Below are 9,201 nucleotides of genomic sequence, written 5' to 3'. Positions count from 1 at the left end.
CCAGTGTTCTGACCACTGTCAAAATTTCCTCTCCAATCTGAATCTAGTATCTGCCATTTATCTCTTAGAATAATATGTTTACAGACAGTATTGGGGAAATACAAAAGACATTGAGGGAAAGAAATGTGTGTGTTATGAAATTTTATATTTCAAAATGGAAGCCTTGATCCTTCATTTTATTTTGGAATGAAAAAGAAAATTTGGGGGACATCAACCAAGTAAGCTGGAGAAACATGCTAGGGACGCATCTCTGGCCCCCTCTGCCTCCTGGGAAGCTGCTATGGCGGTCTGGCCTCCTGCAGTCCTTTTCTGGTTTCTGAAGGGCAAGGCTGGCACCAGCATGTTCCTTTGATCCCTACTATCAGCACCTTACACAGAGAATCTGTTTCTAGCGCTATTGGGGCCATAAAAATGATTCCAGCCCTTTACTTCACAGATAGGAAACGTGAGCTAGTGCTAGGCATGTGGGGAATATTCAATCATTAAACATTTTAATCTATATGATATTAGAGCAGGAAGAAATCTTTATGTAATGCAGCTGCTATACTTTCCATAAACAAAATAGCAAGCACATTCATATTATTTACTGTGCACTGACTAGTCTTCTAAGCCCTTGACTTAAAACAATTCATTTAATCTTCATAATTGCGTTCATGGTGCTGTTACTATCCTCACCTTGGAATGAGGATGAAAAATGAGGCACAGAGAGGTTCAGTAGTCCCAGGGTCACAGAGTGGTAGGTCCAGATTCTGAGCACGGGCTGCTTGGCTTCAGAGTCTGTGTGTCACCACTGTCCTCTGCTGACTCTGGAAAACCCAGCCCCTGAGATGGGAGTGGACTTGCCTATGATCACCCAAATCTAGACAGCATATTAGAAAGCAGAGATATCACTTTGCTGGCAAAGGTCCATATAGTCAAAGCTATGGGCTTCCCAGGTGGCACTAGTGGTAAAGAACCTGCCTATCAATGCAAGAGACATAAAAGACGCAGGTACAACCCCTGGGTTGGGAAGATCCCCTGGAGAAGGGCATGGCCACCCACTCCAGTATGCTTGCCTGGAGAAGTCTATGGACGGAGGAGCCTGGAGGGCTACTGTCCATGGGGTCACAAAGAATTGGACACGACTGAAGTGATCTAGCACAGCACGATGGTTTTTTCAGTAGTTGTATACAGATGTGACAGTTGGACCATAAAGAAGACTGAGTGCCAGAGAACTGATGCTTTCGAATTCTGGTGCTGGAGGAGACTCTTGAGAGTCCTCGGACTGCAAGGAGACCAAACCAGTCAATCCTACAGGAAATCAACCCTGAATAGTCATTGGAAGGACTGATGCTAAAGCTCCAACACATTGACCATCTGATGCAAAGTGCCAACTCATTGGAAAGGACCCTGATGCTGGGAAGGATTGAGGGCAGGAGAAGCGGGTGGCAGAGGATGAGACAGTTGAATAGCATCGCTGACTCAAAGGACATGAGTTTGAGCAAACTCTGGGAGATAGTGAAGGACAGGGAAGGCTGGCGTGCTGCAGCCCATCGGGTCACAGAGTCAGACCCAACTTAGGGGCTGAACAACAACAACAACAAATGGTCACACAGCTGACTGACGACAGAAGAGGACGGGCACACAGAGCCCTGGCCCCGGTTCCTTTCCCTCTCCACTCAGCTTCCCTGGGCCGGCCCAAAAGTTTGTTTGGGGTTTTCCATACGATCTTAGGGAAAAACCCAAATGAACTTTTAGCCAACCCAAGATCATATAGACGTGCGTTGTTCTCATCCTTCCCTATATTCCCTCGGAGGCACGACATTCTTCTGCTGGCAGGCGGCAACATTTTTCTCCCCTTTGGCTGTGGGGAATGCACTGAAGGGTAGGGACAGTGGGCCCCCGATCTGCAGCTTCCTTACCCTGGAAGAGTGAGACCTGATGCTAGTGACTGACTGTCGGGGACCAGGGACTCCAGATTAGAGCACGGGTTAGAGTCTGGGCCTTCCACCAGCCCCTCGGTGAGAGAAGGGTGCACGTGTGGGACATTTTTAAGTCAAATCACCTCCCTCTGAAATGCACCAAGGCTATTTAAAAGAGCTTGCATAGCAAACATGGAATTTTTGAGATGGTGGTTCTCAGACTTAATCCTGAGCCCCTGGAAGAAATGGTACTCTTAGCAGACCAGGATGAAATATTAATATATTAAAATACATAATGTTGTGCATTGCCAGGTCTAACAGACTCTAGAATCACAGGCACCTATGTTTTACAAAAAATATTGGAGAAACTTTAAAATTGAGAAAATTCTATTAATTTTTAGTCCTTGAGCCAGAACACAATGGCTATTACTCAATTTTCATGGCAGAACACCTTGATCCAGCTGAGGGAACACCAGCCCTGCTGAGCCTGGTTTGAGAACCACTACAATAAGTGAAATATTCAGAAAAGACCTTCTTATCCCAGGGTGGGAAATAAAACCAGTCGGGAATCAGTTGGAAAGTTTTAACCCTAACAAAGAGAATTAAAAAGAGAGAGGCAGCTGGCATGAACTGTTTCTGTCGTCCAAGTCTAGCTTAATGTCAATGACTGTGGTTTTTTTCTAATACAGACCACAGTCACAGAGTGATATACTCTCAACCCATTTTCACAAAGAGGAAATTCCTATGAGAAAAGTGCATCATATGTAAATGCAAGTTCCATATCACTGTAAGTGTATCTGGACAGTGCTATAAATACCCAGCGTTGAAAGCACCCTGGAACATAAGTAATGGAAGAGCTTGAGTCCCCTGAGCTTTCCTGGGTTGTTTGGGAAACAGCTAAGCAAGCCTCTGCCTACTCCCTTTTACAAGGCAAGGATTCCTTTACAGTGCAAACAACCATTCCCTGACTTTTCTCTCTTCAAGATCAGATTTCTGTGTATTTCATTTCTGGAAAGTAAGAAAGATGTGTCAAGACAACCCACCTTCGTATATCCCCACCGGAACGTGGCTACTGCCACCATCACCACCCCAGAGACTCTTGGCTTCCTCTAGGTCCCAGATTGAAGGAGCCCTTGGCTGCCACCAGTCCCACAGCCACTACCATCTATGGGAATGGAATGGTTAACTGTCAACCCAAGATGGATACGAACTTCCTCATTCCTTAGCTCCCCATCATTCATTCATTCTCTCTTTCTTTCCACAAATACTTATCAAGTGCTTACTAAGGCCCGGTACTGTTCTGTTCATAGGTACTGGGGCTACAGTCTCAGCAGACTGGGTCCTCATTCTCATGGAGCTTTCCTTCTAGTGGGAGGAGACAAGAAACAAATGAATAGATGAGAAGATATGTTGATGGTGATGGGTGTGATGATAATCTTTAGAAATGGGGACAGGGACTTCCCTGGTTCCAGGGGTTAAGAATCCACCTTGCAACGCAGGGAACCCAAGTTTGATCCCTGGTGGGGAACTGAGATCCCACATGCCTCGGGGCAACTAAGCTCATGCTGTGCAACTACTGAGCCCACGTGCCACAACTAGAGAGTCCGTGCAATTCACTGAAAGGTCCCCAATGCTGCAACTAAGAACCGACACAGCCAAAATTAAATATTAAAAAAAAAAAAAAAGCGGGGACAGATAGGAAGTAAGTTCCTCTCTGAGGAAGTAATGTTTTCATGGAAACTTGAATGACAGGGAATCAGCCATGCAAAAAATATGAGTAAAGAGCATCCAGGCAGAGGGGACAACTAATGTAAAAGTCCGGAGGCAAGAGCAAGCTCACTGGGTTCAAGAAACAGAAAGCAAGTCAATGAGGTTGAAGCCCAGTGTGCTGGAGGAAGAGAGTAAAGATGAGGTCAGAGAGGGAGGCATGCCCTAGCTAGTGCAACAGCTCGGAGGCCAGGGTGAGGAGCTTGGATTTCATTCAAAGTGTAATGAGAAGCCTTTGGAATATGTTAAGCTCAGAAGCGGCATGATCTGATTTATGGTTTTAAAAGATCATGTTGGCTGCTAGATGAAGAATAAATCAAGGGATCAAGAGATGCAAGGGAAACCACTTAGGAAGCTATTATAGTGGTTCAGGTGGAAAACAGCAATGTCTTAGACAAGGATGGTGATAATAGTGGGCTATTGAGAAGTGAAAGGTTTGGAGTTGAAGTACCCTGATGACCTGTCTTGGTTCCCTCTGCATGGTTGATCCACAACAAATAATAATCCCAAACTGACAAATATGTATTGAGCAGCCACTGTATGCCAGACACTGTGCTAGACGCTGGAAGTTACAGTCCAGCTGCTGCTGCTGCTAAGTCGCTTCAGTCGTGTCCGACTCTGTGCAACCCCATAGACGGCAGCCCACCAGGCCCCGCCATCCCTGGGATTCTCCAGGCAAGAATACTGGAGTGGGTTGCCATTTCCTTCTCCAATGCATGAAAGTGAAAAGTGAAAGTGAAGTCGCTCAGTCGTGCCCGACCCTCAGTGACCCCATGGACTGCAGCCTTCCAGGCTCCTCCCTCCATGGGATTTTCCAGGCAAGAGTACTGGAGTGGGGTGTCATTGCCTTCTCAGTACAGCCCAGAGAAGACAAACCTACCCTCTGCTGCCCCACCACCATATCAAGCTCTAGGCTGAGCAAGCCACTGCCCACCCCGGGCCCTGTCCCACCTTCAGGGCCATGGCCACACCCTCACCTCACCCCTGCACTAGACTCCAACGCTGAGCTGGAGTTAATGGCATGGGGGTGGGGGAAGTGTTAACAGCTGGAGAATTGATGCCATAAAAAAATGAGTCCAAAGTCCTCCCAAGATCTCAGAGCAAAGACTGAAAGAGCCCAAAGCTCCAACAATGGGGAGATGGGGCAGTCAGGGCCATGAGGACAAGAGAAACCAGATGGTGCCCACACCAGTGCTCGCGCTTCTCTGAGCCCCTACAGCCTCAACACACCAGAGCCCCAGCCAAGCCCGACTCCTCTCTACCCCTCGGTTTTACTGCTCCCAAGCCCTCCAGCTCCCTTTGATTTCTGAGTCTTGTGTGCCCTCTGGTGGCAGATTCCTGACACTGCAGCCCACAGTTAGCCTCTCCAGTTTTTCACCATGCAAGCTACAATCCGTGCTGGGGCAGGGCAGGGGACACTATCGGAACCACACTCTTCCACGGTGGGGTGTGTGTGTGTGTGTGTGTGTGTGTGTGTGTGTGTGTGTGTGTGAGCACACGCATGCAGTCTCTCAGTCGTGTCTGACTCTGTGACCCCATGGGCTGAAGCTAGGCTCCTCTAGGCTAGGCTCCTCGGTCCATGGAATTTTCCAGGCAAGAATATTAGAGCAGGTTGCCATTTCCTCCTCCAGGGCATCTTCCTAACCTAGGGATCAACCTGCGTCTTCTGCACTGGCTCTTTAGCACTGAGCCACCTGGGAAGTAATTTCCCTTTGTTCCTGCCTGTTTTTTAAGCCTGGTACTCTGACCTTTCCATCAATTCTATGAGCAAGTTATTCCCTGTTGTTAGTTGCTCAGTCATGTCCAACTCTTTTGTGATGATGGACAGTAGCCCGCCAGGCGCTTCTATCCATGTGATTTCCCAGACAAGAATACTGGAATGGGTTGCCATTCCCTTCTCCAGGGGATCTTCCCGACCCAGGGATCGAACCCAGGTCTCCTGCATTACAGGCGGATTCTTTATCATTAGACACCAGGGAAATTCAAGATATTCCCTAAACTTCCAATAACCTTCCAATAAATATCTCTTCTGTTCACATTAGTCGAAGTCTATTTCTGCTTTTACAACCAAGAAGATGACTGATACATTGATTGGACAATTGATCCAGCCTCTCTCAGCTCTAGTTTCCTCTTTGGTAAAAAGGGATGAAAGTGAATTCTTTTTCCAAGGCTGTTTTACTAAATGAGTGTATTAGTTATCTATTGCTGCCAAACTACCACACATTTAACACCTTAAACATGGTTACTAGCTCAGTTTCTGTGGATCAGGACTCGGGGCATGGCTCAGTTGTGTGCTCTGAGCTGTAATCAAGGTGTCAGCCAAGGCTACAGTCTCAACCGAGGCTTGGATGAGGAAGAATCTAATTCCAGGTTCAGGTGGTTGTTGACAGTTCCCGAAGGGTGTTGGACTGAGGGTCTCAGCTCTTTGCTACATGTATCTCTCCAGCATGGCAGCTTACTTCATCAAAACCGGAGGGAGAGAGTCTGCTAGCAAGATGGAAGTCACAGGCTCCTGTAGCCTAATCAAAGAACTGACATCTCACCCCTTTTGCTATGTTCTGTGAACTAAAACCAAGTCACAAGGCTGGCCCTTATACCAGAGGAGTGGATACCAGAAGACAGGGATCCTCTGGGGCCAGCTTGGAGTCAGCCTGCCACAGCGAGCTAGCTTTTAGTTTTCATTCTAGGCCTTGTTCAGAATCACACTTCCTTCTTTTGGGGGCTGGGGGGTGGGGTGGGGAGGGTGTGTGCCATGTCCCAAGACTTGCAGGATCTTAATTCCACAACCAGGGACTGAACCCCGGCCTGAGGCAGTGAAAGTGCAGAGTCCTAATCACTGCACCACCAGGGAAGCCCCAGAATCCCACTTCCTTCTTGAGGGCTTGTCAAGTCCCTCCTCAACCCAAACTCCTCCCAATCAACCTTTCTTACAAAAGAGGAAGCTTGATGTACTGGGTGTCACATGGAATTATTTTTAATTGTGTTGGGGGATAATGTAATTTCAGTGCTATGAGAAAATGTTCTTTTTGAGAAATACTACTGAAGCTTTTAGCGGTAGAATATTATGATGTCCACACTTTTGTTTAAAATATTTTAGAGTAGTAAGGAGAGAGTCATAAGGCCATTCTCCCACTGCTTCCCCATCTCCCTGGCTGAGTAGTTGCCATGGAAAAAGTTGCTTTTGCTCTTGCCAAAAATGGTCTAGAAAGTCAGCTTTATACATGCGCTCAAGATGGGAGTGGGACTAAAAGGAACAATATTTAATAAATATCAGAATTCCTCATCTCATGAGCCTCAGAGGTTGTGTGTAAGGCTGTAAATATATGTGTGTGTGTGCTGTGTGCTAAGTCGCTTCAGTCATGTCTGACTGTTTGCGACCCTATGGACTGTAGTCTGCCAGGCTCCTCTGTTCATGGGATTCTCCAGGCAAGAATACTGGAGTCGGTTGCCATGCCCTCCTCCAGGGGATCTTCCAAACCCAGGGATCAAACCTGCATCTCCTGGGTCCTCTGCATTGGCAGGCAGGTTCTTCACTGCTAGTGCCACCTGGGAACCCCCATAAATACATAAATATACATAGATAGATAGATAGATATAACCTCACTAAAGTGCTTTCATCCACCCTGAATAGAAGGATGTGGGGTGGAGATGATTGTCATTGGCTTATAGATATTGTCATTAAAAAAATTGGTGTTTAGCATACGGCATTTCCCCTTCTGTATTGTGCTTAGTTCTTCAGGACAGATCAAGATCAAGAGAAAGGATCCTAGAGAAATCCCAGGATGGAGAACCAGCACCTAGGAATCAGCTATCACTCTGTAGATGTGGGTGGCAGACACTCAAGACAAGGATTCTCTTTGAACTTGGTTTTGACCCAGGTGCATCTCAGCCCTTAGTTCAGGACCTGGGCATCAGGGAAGAGAAGGGAGAAGAGAAAGTCGCTGAGTTGCTGCTGCCTTGGCGCAGGCTGGCTCCAAGGCTCCGCGGCAGGGAGCAGGAAGCACGCTTCACTTTGCACAGTGTTGGCCCCAGGAAAAATGATGGCCAATCTTAGCCCTGCCTTTCCTCTCCTCCCTGGTCTTCTCATTCTTTCCTCCAGCTCTCTCATCCCTCTCCTCCTCTCTGAGGTAACATCCTCCCTAACTAAGAAAAATGCCATGAATGCCACCTTAACCAGATGACTAAATTTTTATCCGATTTTATTTCCGTATTTTCGGCTGCTCTAGGTCTTCCTTGCTTTGCACGGGCTTTCTCTAGTTGCAGCAGCAGGGGCTCCTCTTGGCGGCGGTACATGGGCTTCTCACTGGGGCGGCTTCTCTTGCTGCGGAACGCGGGCTCCGGGCCTGTGGGCTCAGTAGCTGTGGCTAGCCAGCCCTAGAGCGTGGCCTTTCCAGTTGCGGGGCACGAGCTTTTGCTGCTCTGCGGCATGGGGAATCTTCCTGGACCACGGATGGAACCTGCGTCCCCTGAACTGGCAGGCAGGTTCTTTACCACTGAGCCACCAAGGAAGTCCCACCAGGTAATCAGATTTAACGTCGCCAAAAATGGGACAAGCTGACATCACTTGTCCCCCACAGGATGCACCGGGGAAGACACAGAGTCACTTGTCGTATTCCTACCAAAAATGTTTAAACTGAATCTGATCCCAAGGAGACAAATTGAGGTATATTTCTAAAATAATTGGCCTGCACCATTCAAAAATATCAATGTTATGCAAGAAAAAAAATAGAGCAGGGAAATCTTATAGTTTTAAGGAAACCAGAGAGACATAATTAGATGTAATGCATGATGCTTGATTGGATCCCGCGGGTTTGGAGGGTTTTTTTGGTTTATTGTTTGTTTTTTTTAATCACAGGAAAATTGTTGGGACCATTGGGGGAATTTGCAATAGACTATATAGTAGATAATACTGTAACAATGTTAAAATTCCTGAATGTGATAACATTTTGTGCTTATGTAGAAATGTCTCTGTTCTTGGCAAATACATGATGAAGTATTTAGGAATGAAGCTGATATCTGGAACTAACTCAAATGGTTCAGCAAAAACACATGTCTACACAGCAAATGTGGGAAAACTGTAACAACCAGTGAATCTAAGTGAAAGTCATATATAGTCATATAATTCTTGCAACTTTAAATCTACAGAAAGGTTTAGAAATTTTCAAGACAAACTTTTGGGGAAATGCCAATTCAGAAAAATACTCTAAATAAGGAAAGACACAATATACTATAATTCCCCTAAATTTCACATTTCCCTCCCACCAAGGTGGGGTTTTGGGGATTTAACAGTGACTGTTCACTCAATAGACATGCCGAGGGCTAGGTGTCAGCAAAACAAGGCACTGAAAAATATTTATTTAGAAATAATTTTATATTTGATATTTTCCCCCACACATCAAATTTGTCATGGAAATTTTCAGAATTTTGTTAAACCTCTAAATTTTTTTGCAGTTGAGTTTCTTGAGGGTTGATTTGTTTTTCACTGTACAAGGATCATTATAATCTTTGTCATGCTTAGGGCATCTTGTCATGT

The sequence above is a fragment of the Capra hircus genome, chromosome 5 (genome assembly GCF_001704415.2).
Source record: "Capra hircus breed San Clemente chromosome 5, ASM170441v1, whole genome shotgun sequence".
Classification (NCBI taxonomy): domain Eukaryota; kingdom Metazoa; phylum Chordata; class Mammalia; order Artiodactyla; family Bovidae; genus Capra; species Capra hircus.
Note: the sequence above shows the minus strand (reverse complement) of the source record.